This window comes from Pseudopodoces humilis, chromosome 26 (genome assembly GCF_049639895.1).
Source record: "Pseudopodoces humilis isolate 2021_Gansu_Grassland_sample_001 chromosome 26, ASM4963989v1, whole genome shotgun sequence".
Lineage (NCBI taxonomy): Eukaryota > Metazoa > Chordata > Aves > Passeriformes > Paridae > Pseudopodoces > Pseudopodoces humilis.
The window spans coordinates 914,271-924,638 of NC_142225.1; the positions used below are offsets into that span (position 1 = coordinate 914,271).

General features: G+C 61.8%; 1 protein-coding gene across 2 annotated transcripts in view; it reads right to left on the bottom strand.

Annotated features, from left to right (window-relative positions):
* NAV1 (neuron navigator 1) overlaps positions 1 to 10,147 on the bottom strand; it is a 74,380-nt gene extending 64,233 nt beyond the window's left edge. For both annotated transcript variants that reach the window (XM_088066973.1, XM_014258897.2), the window contains exon 1: positions 10,090 to 10,147. The gene's annotated coding sequence lies outside the window, so the exon portion shown is untranslated. The remainder of the gene's footprint in view (positions 1 to 10,089) is intronic.
* Between the last annotated feature and the right edge of the window lie 221 nt (positions 10,148 to 10,368).

Below are 10,368 nucleotides of genomic sequence, written 5' to 3' on the forward strand. Positions count from 1 at the left end.
TCATGGCTTGACCCAGATAGACCCAGCAGCTCCTTTGCAATTAGCTCAAAAGGGAAACAACTTTCTCCTTCAGCCCAGGAATAACTCTCAGGAACAGGCTGCTGCTCCCCCTCCGGGTAATGTGAGCCCTGGAAACTTGCACCTGATGCTTTAATTTGGGGACTTCCAGCTGCTGAGTGAGTTTTTGGCCCCATGGCTCCCCTGGGTACCAGCTTGGGATCACTGGGTCCTGTGGTAGTGGAAAGTAGCAGGTGTACACAAGGTATTTTAGCACCAGGGGATATTTTGGAGCAGCCACAGCAGTGCTGTGGGCAGCAGAGCTGTTCCTGGGCATCAGGACTGAGCCTCCTGGGGAGCTGGAGGTGTTTGTCTCCCAGCCAAGCAAAGGATACTCATCCCTGGAGCCTCCAGAGCTCAGGACTGGAGGTGAACTTCAGTTTTTAATCCCAGAGGAGAGGTGGGATTTGATCCCTTTGGATCAACTGTGTGCATGATACACAGAGTTATGGGTGTTCACATTGAAGGAAAAGCCTTGGCTGTGTCCTTCACCCCAGGAGAGACACAAGCCAGCATATCCCCGAAGGCATCTCCTTCAAAGAAGCATCTGTTGTGCCCAGAGCTTGAACTACTTCCTCAGCCTCGTGTCCAAATCCATCTCACACGTGTGATTTTAGCAGCCAGAAATGAACAGGGACCTGGAGCCTGGTCTCATTTCACGTCCCCATTTCCATGACCTAGAGGGGTCACTGGAGCATTCCCTGCACTGAAGCAGATCTGCTTTGGAGCCATCCATCACCTGAGCCAAGCTGGGAACAGCCTTCAGCCCTGCAGGGGCTACAATGAGTGGCTGAAGGCCCTGGCTCCACCACTGTGCCCTGGAGGGGTCCAATCACAGCTGCTCTCATGTTCCCAAGAGAACAGCGAATGGCTCTGCAAGTGTTTTGCTCGGTATTTTGTAGCATTTTGGGGTGACTTTTATAAGCAAGATAAAATTTGCTTCTCTCATCTCTCACAGCTTAGATCCCTATCAGGCGTGACGGGGATGCTGTCCTGTGTCCCAGGATAAATGTGGCAGGAGTCTGAGCATGGACACTGAGTGACAGAAAATGTGGTCAACCCTTCAGCTTCTGCTGGCATCTTGCTGCTGTTCTGTGCCTGTTTCCCCACCCTGATGCAGCCTCTGGAAGGGGTAAGAGAGCTGAAACCAGGCTGATAAATTGGAAAAAAGGAGGATGGATCCTTCCCTGGGTGTGCTGGGATGCAGAACAGCTCTGTACATTGGGAATCATCCTTGAGACACCCTTGGGGTTGGCACAGCATTCTGCCACGTGTCCCCAGGGAGATGCTCAGGGGCTGCTAATCACCCTTCATTTTTATATGAGAGGGTGGAGGGGGCAGCCCAGGGGTGAACCCCAGGGTGTGAGGGGCATGAGGAGCTGAGCCCCTGCCAAGGGACAGGTCCTGGTGCTGTGAAACAACTGCCCCCAAAGGCTGCTCCCTGCACCTTGCAGCCCTGTGCAGCATCCAGCCCTGAGCTGCCATCAGGGATGGCCGTGCTCCAGCACAGCCTCCTCCCTGGCACGCTCGGGAAGGGCAACAAAGAAAAGGCTCCTTGTGACACAAGGAACATAAAACTTTCCAAAGAGAAACAGAGGGAGCCGGGGCAGAAAGGGGCCTTCAGAGGAGAACAAGCTGCCGATTCAGCCACCAGGCCCAGCCCTCCAGCCCCGGTGCCCCGGCCAGGACCTGGCCTGCCCACCAGCCAGTGACATCGCCTGGGACATTGCCACCACCCGCATTGCCAGGACACCAGGCTGGGTCCTTCCCCAGGCAGGTCTCACTGCTCCCCTCTCCCACCCCTCCGGAGGGCACTGTAGGGTACAGGCAGGTGGTTCTCCTGGTGCCAGCACTGGATGGACAGCCAGACACAGCCCTGCCTGTCCTGGGTGTCTGTTCCCCGCTTAGCACGATGCTGGGAGCAATGGGAGCTGCTGGGAGATAGGCAAGGGCAGGCACTGAAGGACAGAAATCAGCTGTTTTCCAAGCAAAGATCATAGAGAAATCACAGAATTGTCAGGTTGGAAAAGCCCTCCAAGATCATCAAGTCCAACTGCTAGCCCAGCACTGCCATACCCATCACTAAACCATGTCCCCAGGTGCCACATCCACACGTTTTTGGAACACTTTCAGAGATGCCCAGTCCTTAGCCACAGCACTAATCCCTGCTTTAGCTCCCCCGCAGCAATCCCATTAGCCACTTAACCCACTTCAATAAAACCAGCTCTGAGCAAAGCTGAGCTCTGGGCTGAACTTGCTGCAGCAGCCGCTGCCACCGAGCCGCGGGCACGGCCGGGACACTGAGCTCTGCTCGGACTGCGCTGTGCCCGCCACAAATTCTGCTGCAGGATGAGGCTGGATGCTCTGGGGCTGGGACAGAGCCTGGAAGCTGTGCGGGGCTCTGTGCAAAGGGCACAGACGGCGTTAGGATCTGGGGGGGGACGGCGTGAAGGGCTGGGCAAGGCTTTTCCCCGGGGGGATCATCCCGGCCACACGGTGCCCGGTTCACCACGGCCCCTGCGTCCTCCCCAAGTCCGTCCCCAGCCCGGTTTCTCACAGCCCTGCTCGCTGCCGGCGGGTGCGACACCTCCTAGGCCGGGGCCAGGGGGTCCCGGGGCAGGTGTGTCCCCTCCGCAGGGTCACCGGGGAGAGCCCGGCAGAGGCGGAGGGCAGCGGGGGCATCCCCGGCTCCCGGCGCTGCGGACCTTCAGGAGACGCCGGTGCTGGACAGCTCCGCCTGCGGCACCGCCCCCCCGGGACCGCCCCCGGGCCGGTGTCACCCCCCGCCCCGACCGGTGTCACCTCCACCCGGTACCGCATCCCGAGCCGGTGCCACCCTCCCCTCCGCCGGGTACCACCCCCTGGGCAGATGTCATCCTTTCCCTCCGAGCCGGTGTCACTCTCCTCGCTCCGTTACCGCCTCCCCCAGCCCGTGCAGCCCCCCCAGGACAAGCGCCACGTCTTCGAGCCCGTGTCCGTCCCTTCCCCAGCCCGGTGCCCACCGGGCCCGCAGCGCTCGCACCGCCTTTGGCCGGTGGTGCCTGTCCCCCTCGGGCCACTGCCGCCAGCCGGGGGCCGGCAGAGGGAGTCCCCAGGGACCAGCCCAGCGCCGGAGGATCCCGGCCTCCCGGCCCCTCGGCTGCCTGTCTGGGATGGAGCCATCTGGCCAGTGCCTGGTGCCATCTGTCCCCTAGCAGCGCTGCCTGTTGTGTCCCGGTGTCCCCAACACCCAAAGGGAAAAGGGTTGGGCTGTCCCTCTGTGGGGTGACACACCACCAAACCCTCGCCAGGTGTCCCTGCAGTGAAGGGTCACCTGGGAAGGTTTGGGCTGTGCCTGAGGTTCTCCCATTCTCCTTGGCTCTGTGGCAGGAAGAGCCATAAGGCAGAGACCTCGTCCAGCACACAAACCACCACTGACACTGCAGAGCCCGGGGTCCCTCTGGCATCCAGCACTGTAGCCAAAGTGCCACATCTCCTACTGCACATCCTGCGGGCTTCAAAACCTTCTCAGAAGTTGTTCCTCAGTGTTGCCAGGGGACCAGGGACCTCCCCGTGCCGGATCAAGCCCTGGGCCAGGAGTTGTCCCACAGCTCCAGTAACATTCAGCTGAACTTGTCTGGGCCAAGATTCAACGGAACCAGTTGCATCATTTATTTAGCCCTGTGTTCCTGCAGCATCACGCACCTGGCCCTTTGCTCCTGAGAATTTTGAGCAGGACCAGATGTCGTGGTGTCTGTGTTTGCCGCGGCTGTGCGGAAATGGCCTCCCCGCTCCTCGACCCATGAAACCTGGAAGTCCCTGATGGATTTTGGCTTGGCTGCTGGGGTGGTGGGGAGAGGCAGCTGCACAGCAGGGCTGCAAAACACATTAACTCAGCAGATGCTGTCGCCTTTGCAGGCATATGTGAGTGCTGGGTGGTCGGGATGATCGAGGGGGGAGCTGGGCTTGTCCCACCCATCCTGGCACTGGCAATGCACCCCCAGCACCCCCAGCACTCCCTGTTGAGACCATCACTGCCTGTCTGCTCCTGTCAACACTCAGCTCTCTCAACACATAGCAGACAGAGCAGAGTCGTGGGGATACCCAAAAAGGCTTTTTTCCCTCCCTAAAAGAGCTTAAGGATTTAAAAAAGCCACTGGGAACATGGGATTGTTATCACTAGGGACACAACAACAGGGTGTGCCAGCAGAGTGTGAGATTAAACCCCAAGAGCAGAGACACCGAGCTGAGGATGTGCCATCATCACAGCTGATCTCCAAATTGAGGTGGTTTTATATGCTGAAACTACTTTGGGTGATGAACCGAGTGTATGAAAGTGAACCCATGGATTTGATTCCAAACTGAACCCCTCAATCCCTGCCCCAGTACGGGCCATTCCCATCACAGACCATTCCCACCTTGAGCTAAACTGCCCTTTCTGGTCTTACCTGGCCAAGCCAGACAGGTCTCCCCTAATCCATCCTGTAATAAATGGAGCCACTCTTGCAGCCTGGACTCTTCTGCAGGGTTTGCCCCGAGAGCTCCACACACCCACTGGAACCCAAAGGGGGTTTCCCTTGGGAAAAACACGGATTTGCTATGGAAAGCAAAAGCCACAGGTGGCCCTTAATGGGATGAGTGGATTTTCCAGTGAGCTGTAAATCCGCAGTGGCTGCTGGCAAACACCTCCCTGCCTGCTCTGGAGGCCGGGGCGGGGATTGCAACAGTCTCCACTCCAGAGGGATCTACGTCCCCGGAGTTTATCAGAACTCCAAGTGTGTCCATGATGCCGACATCCCAAGGGAGTTAAGGACTGTCACTTATTTAACACATGAGGCTGGAAGAGGTTGGCAGGGGCTGGCAATGCCTCCCCTGGCCCCAATACCCCTCACCAGCCCCAGCACAGGCAGCAGCTCCATTCCACGACCCTCTTACGCCTCAAATTAAACCTCCTCCCTCCAAAGCATGAAGCCAACGGAGCCATCCTGAGGCCATCACATCTGGAGGATGCCTGGCTTTCCTAGAGGGGAGCCCAAGCATCCCTCAAACATCCCTTCGGTATCCCTCCATCATCCCCGAGCGCCCTGCCCGTCCGCAGCGCTCCTGCCCTCCCTCTCCCGCCCCACGCTGCACATCCCCTGCTATGGACGCCCCAGCAGGGAGCGAGGAGGGGCTGCAGAGCCCAGAGGGGCGAGGAGAAGGCGAGGGAGAAGGGCTGGAGGCGAAGTCGGGATTTCACGCCCTGCCCTGCTCAGGGGGAGTTTCCGCTGCCGGAGGCGGCGCCGCCCGGCCGCATCCGCACGGGCCCTGAATGCGATCTGAGGGTGAGAACGGAGAACGAGCACAAACACACTTCAGTTCCCCCAGCTCCCCCAGCTTCCACCTCCACTCCTCCATGGGAGCAGGGGCATCCAGGGAATTCAGGCAAACAGTGGGAGTCGTTAACTCGAGCTCTGGCTCCCAACCCAAACCCGCTCCCCGCAGCACAGCCGGGACCCTCGGAGCCCGATTCCCCCGGTCCGGCCCTAAGAGGATGCCAGGACACCAGGGCCCCTCCCCAGCCCGCCCCGGTGGCTTTCCCCAGCTGTTCCCTCCGCATGCGACGCCTTGGGACACTCCAATCGCCAGTGCCGGCAGGACAGAGGTCAGAGTGGCACCAAGTCCTGCTGCTGAGCCCTCGTGGGAGGGAACACGAAGGATGTGATCCCACAATAAACTCATGGGAGCCCAGCACCGAGATGGGGTGACCCGGAGCACCTTATTGAAGTCCCGAGGGCAGGAATGGTGCCACAGGTGATTTGTGGCTGGGATGAGGCTCAGAGAAGTGCAGGAGGACCAAGTCCCACAGTCAGGGACAGCCTCACGACCCCCTGGGACAGAGCAGAGCTTCAAACCCTCCCTGGGCCGCTCATCCAGGATCTCCCCTCACCCTGGTTAATGAAAATCTTGCTCTCCCCAGTTATTGTGACTTCCTGTGATGGTGGTCATGGGCATCCTCCAGCCCATCTCCCAACTCCTGATCCAGGCAGTCAATCCACAGCAGTGCCTGATGTCCATAGCACCACCCAGACCCTGCAGCACAGCTGGACAAAGCTCATTAGAGGTCACTTGTTAATGAGCAGAACTTGGGATGTGCCAGCAAATGCACCAGGGAAGCCACCAGAGCCTGCTGGGACAGGTTGGTGGCTGACAGGTCACCTGGGGCATTTGAGGAGTTCCCACAGGTGCTGGAAATGTGCCACTTGCAGCCCGTGCCTCAGTTTCCCCATGCACTGTCATCAGCCTCGTCACCACCAGCAGGTCCTGGCTCCCTGCAGAGCACTCCTGGGGCTGGCACTCCTCTGGGCTTGGTTAGAGCTTGGGGACCGATCCTGCCCAGCCAGGACAGGCCAGTGACAGGAGAGGCTTTCCCTGGGAACACACAGGGCAGTGGGCAGAGGCATCCCAGCTGCTCCCTCCCTGTCACTGCTGGTTTTCCAACTGCACAGGGCACAAAGGGCTGTGGGAGGACACAGGGTACTGTCCCTGCCCTGACTGCCACTAAATAGGTGCCCCAGGCAGGTGAGAGGGGACTGTCACCCATTTGCCAGCAGCAAGGCAAAGGGGGTCACATGGTGGTGGGAACAAATGCTGAAGACTTCCACCCAATACTGATGTCCCAATCCCATACTGGTGTCCCCATTCGAGACTGATGTCCCAGCCCAGGCTGATGGCCAGGCACTTTGCTGGTGATGAAGCGTGCCAGACACCCCCAGGGAGCACACGCAGGTGAGGGGACCTCCTGCTTGGTCAGTGAGCAGGAGTGGCTCTGCAAGGGTCATGGGCAGGGAGAGGCATTCTCCTCCCACAGCGCCCACCCCAGCCCCACACGGATCCTGCTCCAGTCAGAAAGGAGGAATATGTCCTCACCTGGTGGCTGCTCTGGCTGGTGGCACTGGGGACAGGACAGGGTACCCCAGCCTGGTGGCACCACGTCCTGTCCCCACAGCGGTGCCAGCCTGCACCAGGGGCTCCTGCCACCAGCCCAGCCAGGGCCCAGGGGGCTGCAGTGGCCCCACGGAGGGCAGGGGACCTCAGCGAGCCATGGGATCAGTGGCTGCACCCCAAGATCCAGCCCGAGGGGGTCACCTGATCCCCCCTGTCCATGGCCAAGGCCCCACATCCCGCTCCAGGCCTGGGGCCCCGCTCCCATCCACAGCCGGAAACACCTTTTTCCTGTCCGTGGGGCTGCATGGGGGGGCAGCAGGAAAAACCTCGTGTCCTGGCAGGTTATTTACATCCTGCAGCCAGTGAGGCCAGCCTGATTCCCTCCACGTCCCCACATGCACCCCAAGCTCTGCTCCAGCCCTGCCAGCCTCATCCCTGTCCCCATCCTATTCCTGTCCTCACCCGCATTTCATCTCATCCTGTCCCTATCCCCACCCCATCCTTATCCACATCCCATCCCCAACACATCTCATCTCACCTCGTATCTTATCTCATCCCCACCCCTTCCCTGTCCCCGTCCCCATTCCGATCTTATTTCCCATCCCAGTTCCCATCCCCATCCTTTCTTCACCCCCATTCCTCCCCTCAATGCCAACCCCTTCCCAGCACACCAAGACTGGAGACCCCCTTTACCAGAAGGAGGATCCCAAATCCTGCCTTGGGGATACCATTCTCCTCCCAGTGCACACCAGAGCTCACCCAGTCCCACAATCCCCATCCCAAGCTGTCTCCCCTCTCCCTGGTCTCTCAGAGCCCGCTGCTGTGCCGGGATGTGTGACACGTCCACATCCCAGGAGCTTTCTGTCTCATCCAGTTCTAGAAAAACGCTGGGGGGAAACTGAGGCACGGGGCTGCAGGGAGTGACCCGAGGCCAGGGCCAGGAGCACTGCTGGGGCATGTGCGGCAGCACCTGCCCCCCACAAGAGGTTCGGGAGCCTTGGACCCCCACATGGGAGTTCTGAACCCCACACGGGAGTTCTGAACCCCACACGGGAGCCCTGAACCCCAGCTCTGGAGCTCTGAACCCCACACGGGAGCTGTGAACATCACACGGGAGCTCTGCACCCCGGCTCTGGAGCTCTGCACCCCGGCTCTGGAGCTCTGAACCCCGACTCTGGAGCTCTGAACCCCGGCTCTGGAGCTCTGAACCCCGGCTCTGGAGCTCTGCACCCCGGCTCTGGAGCTCTGAACCCCGGCTCTGGAGCTCTGAACCCCGGCTCTGGAGCTCTGCACCCCGGCTCTGGAGCTCTGAACCCCGGCTCTGGAGCTCTGAACCCCGACTCTGGAGCTCTGCACCCCGGCTCTGGAGCTCTGCACCCCGGCTCTGGAGCTCTGAACCCCGGCTCTGGAGCTCTGCACCCCGGCTCTGGAGCTCTGAACCCCGGCTCTGGAGCTCTGCACCCCGGCTCTGGAGCTCTGAACCCCGGCTCTGGAGCTCTGCACCCCGGCTCTGGAGCTCTGAACCCCGACTCTGGAGCTCTGAACCCCGGCTCTGGAGCTCTGCACCCCGGCTCTGGAGCTCTGAACCCCGGCTCTGGAGCTCTGCACCCCGGCTCTGGAGCTCTGAACCCCGACTCTGGAGCTCTGAACCCCGGCTCTGGAGCTCTGCACCCCGGCTCTGGAGCTCTGCACCCCGGCTCGGGCACTCGCTCAGCGTCGCCAAATGACTCAGCCAGGATCCGGCCGGGCCAGCCGGGATTTCCTGACTCAGCTCCCCCGGCTGTGAAACTGGGGGGGTCCAGCCCCTCCTTCCAACATCACAGACACCAACACACGCTGCTGCGGGGTGCGGGGAGCTCTCCCCATCCCTGTGACCCCCTTGGGAGCACACGGACCCTCTCTGGCACCCGGTGTAATGGCACAGCAGCTGCGGCAAAGCCTCGGGGAGCTCCGGCAGCACCCCAAAAACGCATGGGCCAGCCCCGCCTGCGCGGGGTCTCGCCTGCTCTGGGCAGTCACGGGTATCCAGCAGGGCCGGCTGCGGGCCTGGCATCCCGGCACACCCAGACTCCCTGGCTCCTCTCCCAGTTGTTTTTTTCCTAGGTGAAATCCAGGAAAATCTCATGGACTCGGCGGGTCTTCACCGCTTCCCTCGCACAGGGTGAAGGCACCTCTGCATCTCACGGGGCACGGCCTGCGATGAAGTCGTCTCAAAGTTTTCCCCCTGTCCTGTGCCATCCCGGTTTGGCTGCAACATTCCCAGCTCCAGGGAGAGTGGGGGCGGCTCCTTCACCCCGGCTGATGGAGGATCCCCACGGGAAGCACCCATGGATGCCAACAGCTCGGAAGTACCTTCCCATGTCAAAAATGAGAGCTGACAACGTGATCTGCCAGCACCGACCTGCTCTGCCTGCGGAGGGGAGAGGAGGGGCAGCAGGACACACATTTTCGACTGTCCCTGTGCTTCAGTCACCCCGTGACCCTTTGCGGGCCATTTTGTGCTCCCCAGGACTGAACTGGGGAGGCACCGCAGCGTCTTCCTGCAGCCCCCTTCTGCCGGGAACAGGAATTGGGGGTGTCCAGGGGACACCGAAGGCACTGGGACACAGGAATTTGCCAGCCCTGTCACGCTGCAGTTCCCACTGCCGAAACAGGGACATTGTGGGGCTTAGGAGAGGGGCTGCGGGAGCTGCCCCGAGTGTCAGGCTGGTCCAGCCCCTACAGCGGCTGCCTGCGCTCCCCGGTCCCTGCGAGCGCGTCTCTTGTCACCGCTGCTCCCCGCAGCATGACCCCATCCATCACCTCGGTCCTCAGTAGGGTGTTCCCCATCATCTGCCGCCCCCACCGTGTGCAGCCAGTCCCCGATGGGGTGTCCCCCGTCACCACCCGTTGTCCCCCCTGTCAACGCCGATCCCCGCAGGATGACCCAGCTGTGTCTCCCCGAGCGTCACCGCCGGTCCCTGTCGGGGTGTTCCGGTATCAGAGTCGGTCTCCACCGGGGTATCCCCGCTTCCCAGGGCTACGCAGGATGTCCCCCATTATCCCCGCTCCCACCGGCGTGTGTCCCGAGTCTCCCCGCTCCCACGGGGAAGTGTCCCACGGTCCCGATCCCGGAGCCCCGCTCACCGCTCGCTGCGCCCCGTCCCGCGCGGCCGCCGCCGCTCTCGGAGTGACAGCGCGGCCGGGGACCCGGCGGGCCGGGCCGGGCCGGGCCGGGGGAGGAGTCGCGCAGGCCCGTGCCCGGCCCCGCCGCTCCGGCCGCCCGGGGTGCCCGCCCAGGCCCCCGGTCCCCGGCACCCGGTCCCCAACCCCCGGCCCCCCAGCCCCCGGCCCCCGGTCCTCCGGGCCGGGAGATGCCGGTGCGGGGCTGCCCCTGCCCCGCCCGGTCCCTGGGGGCGGCCCCCC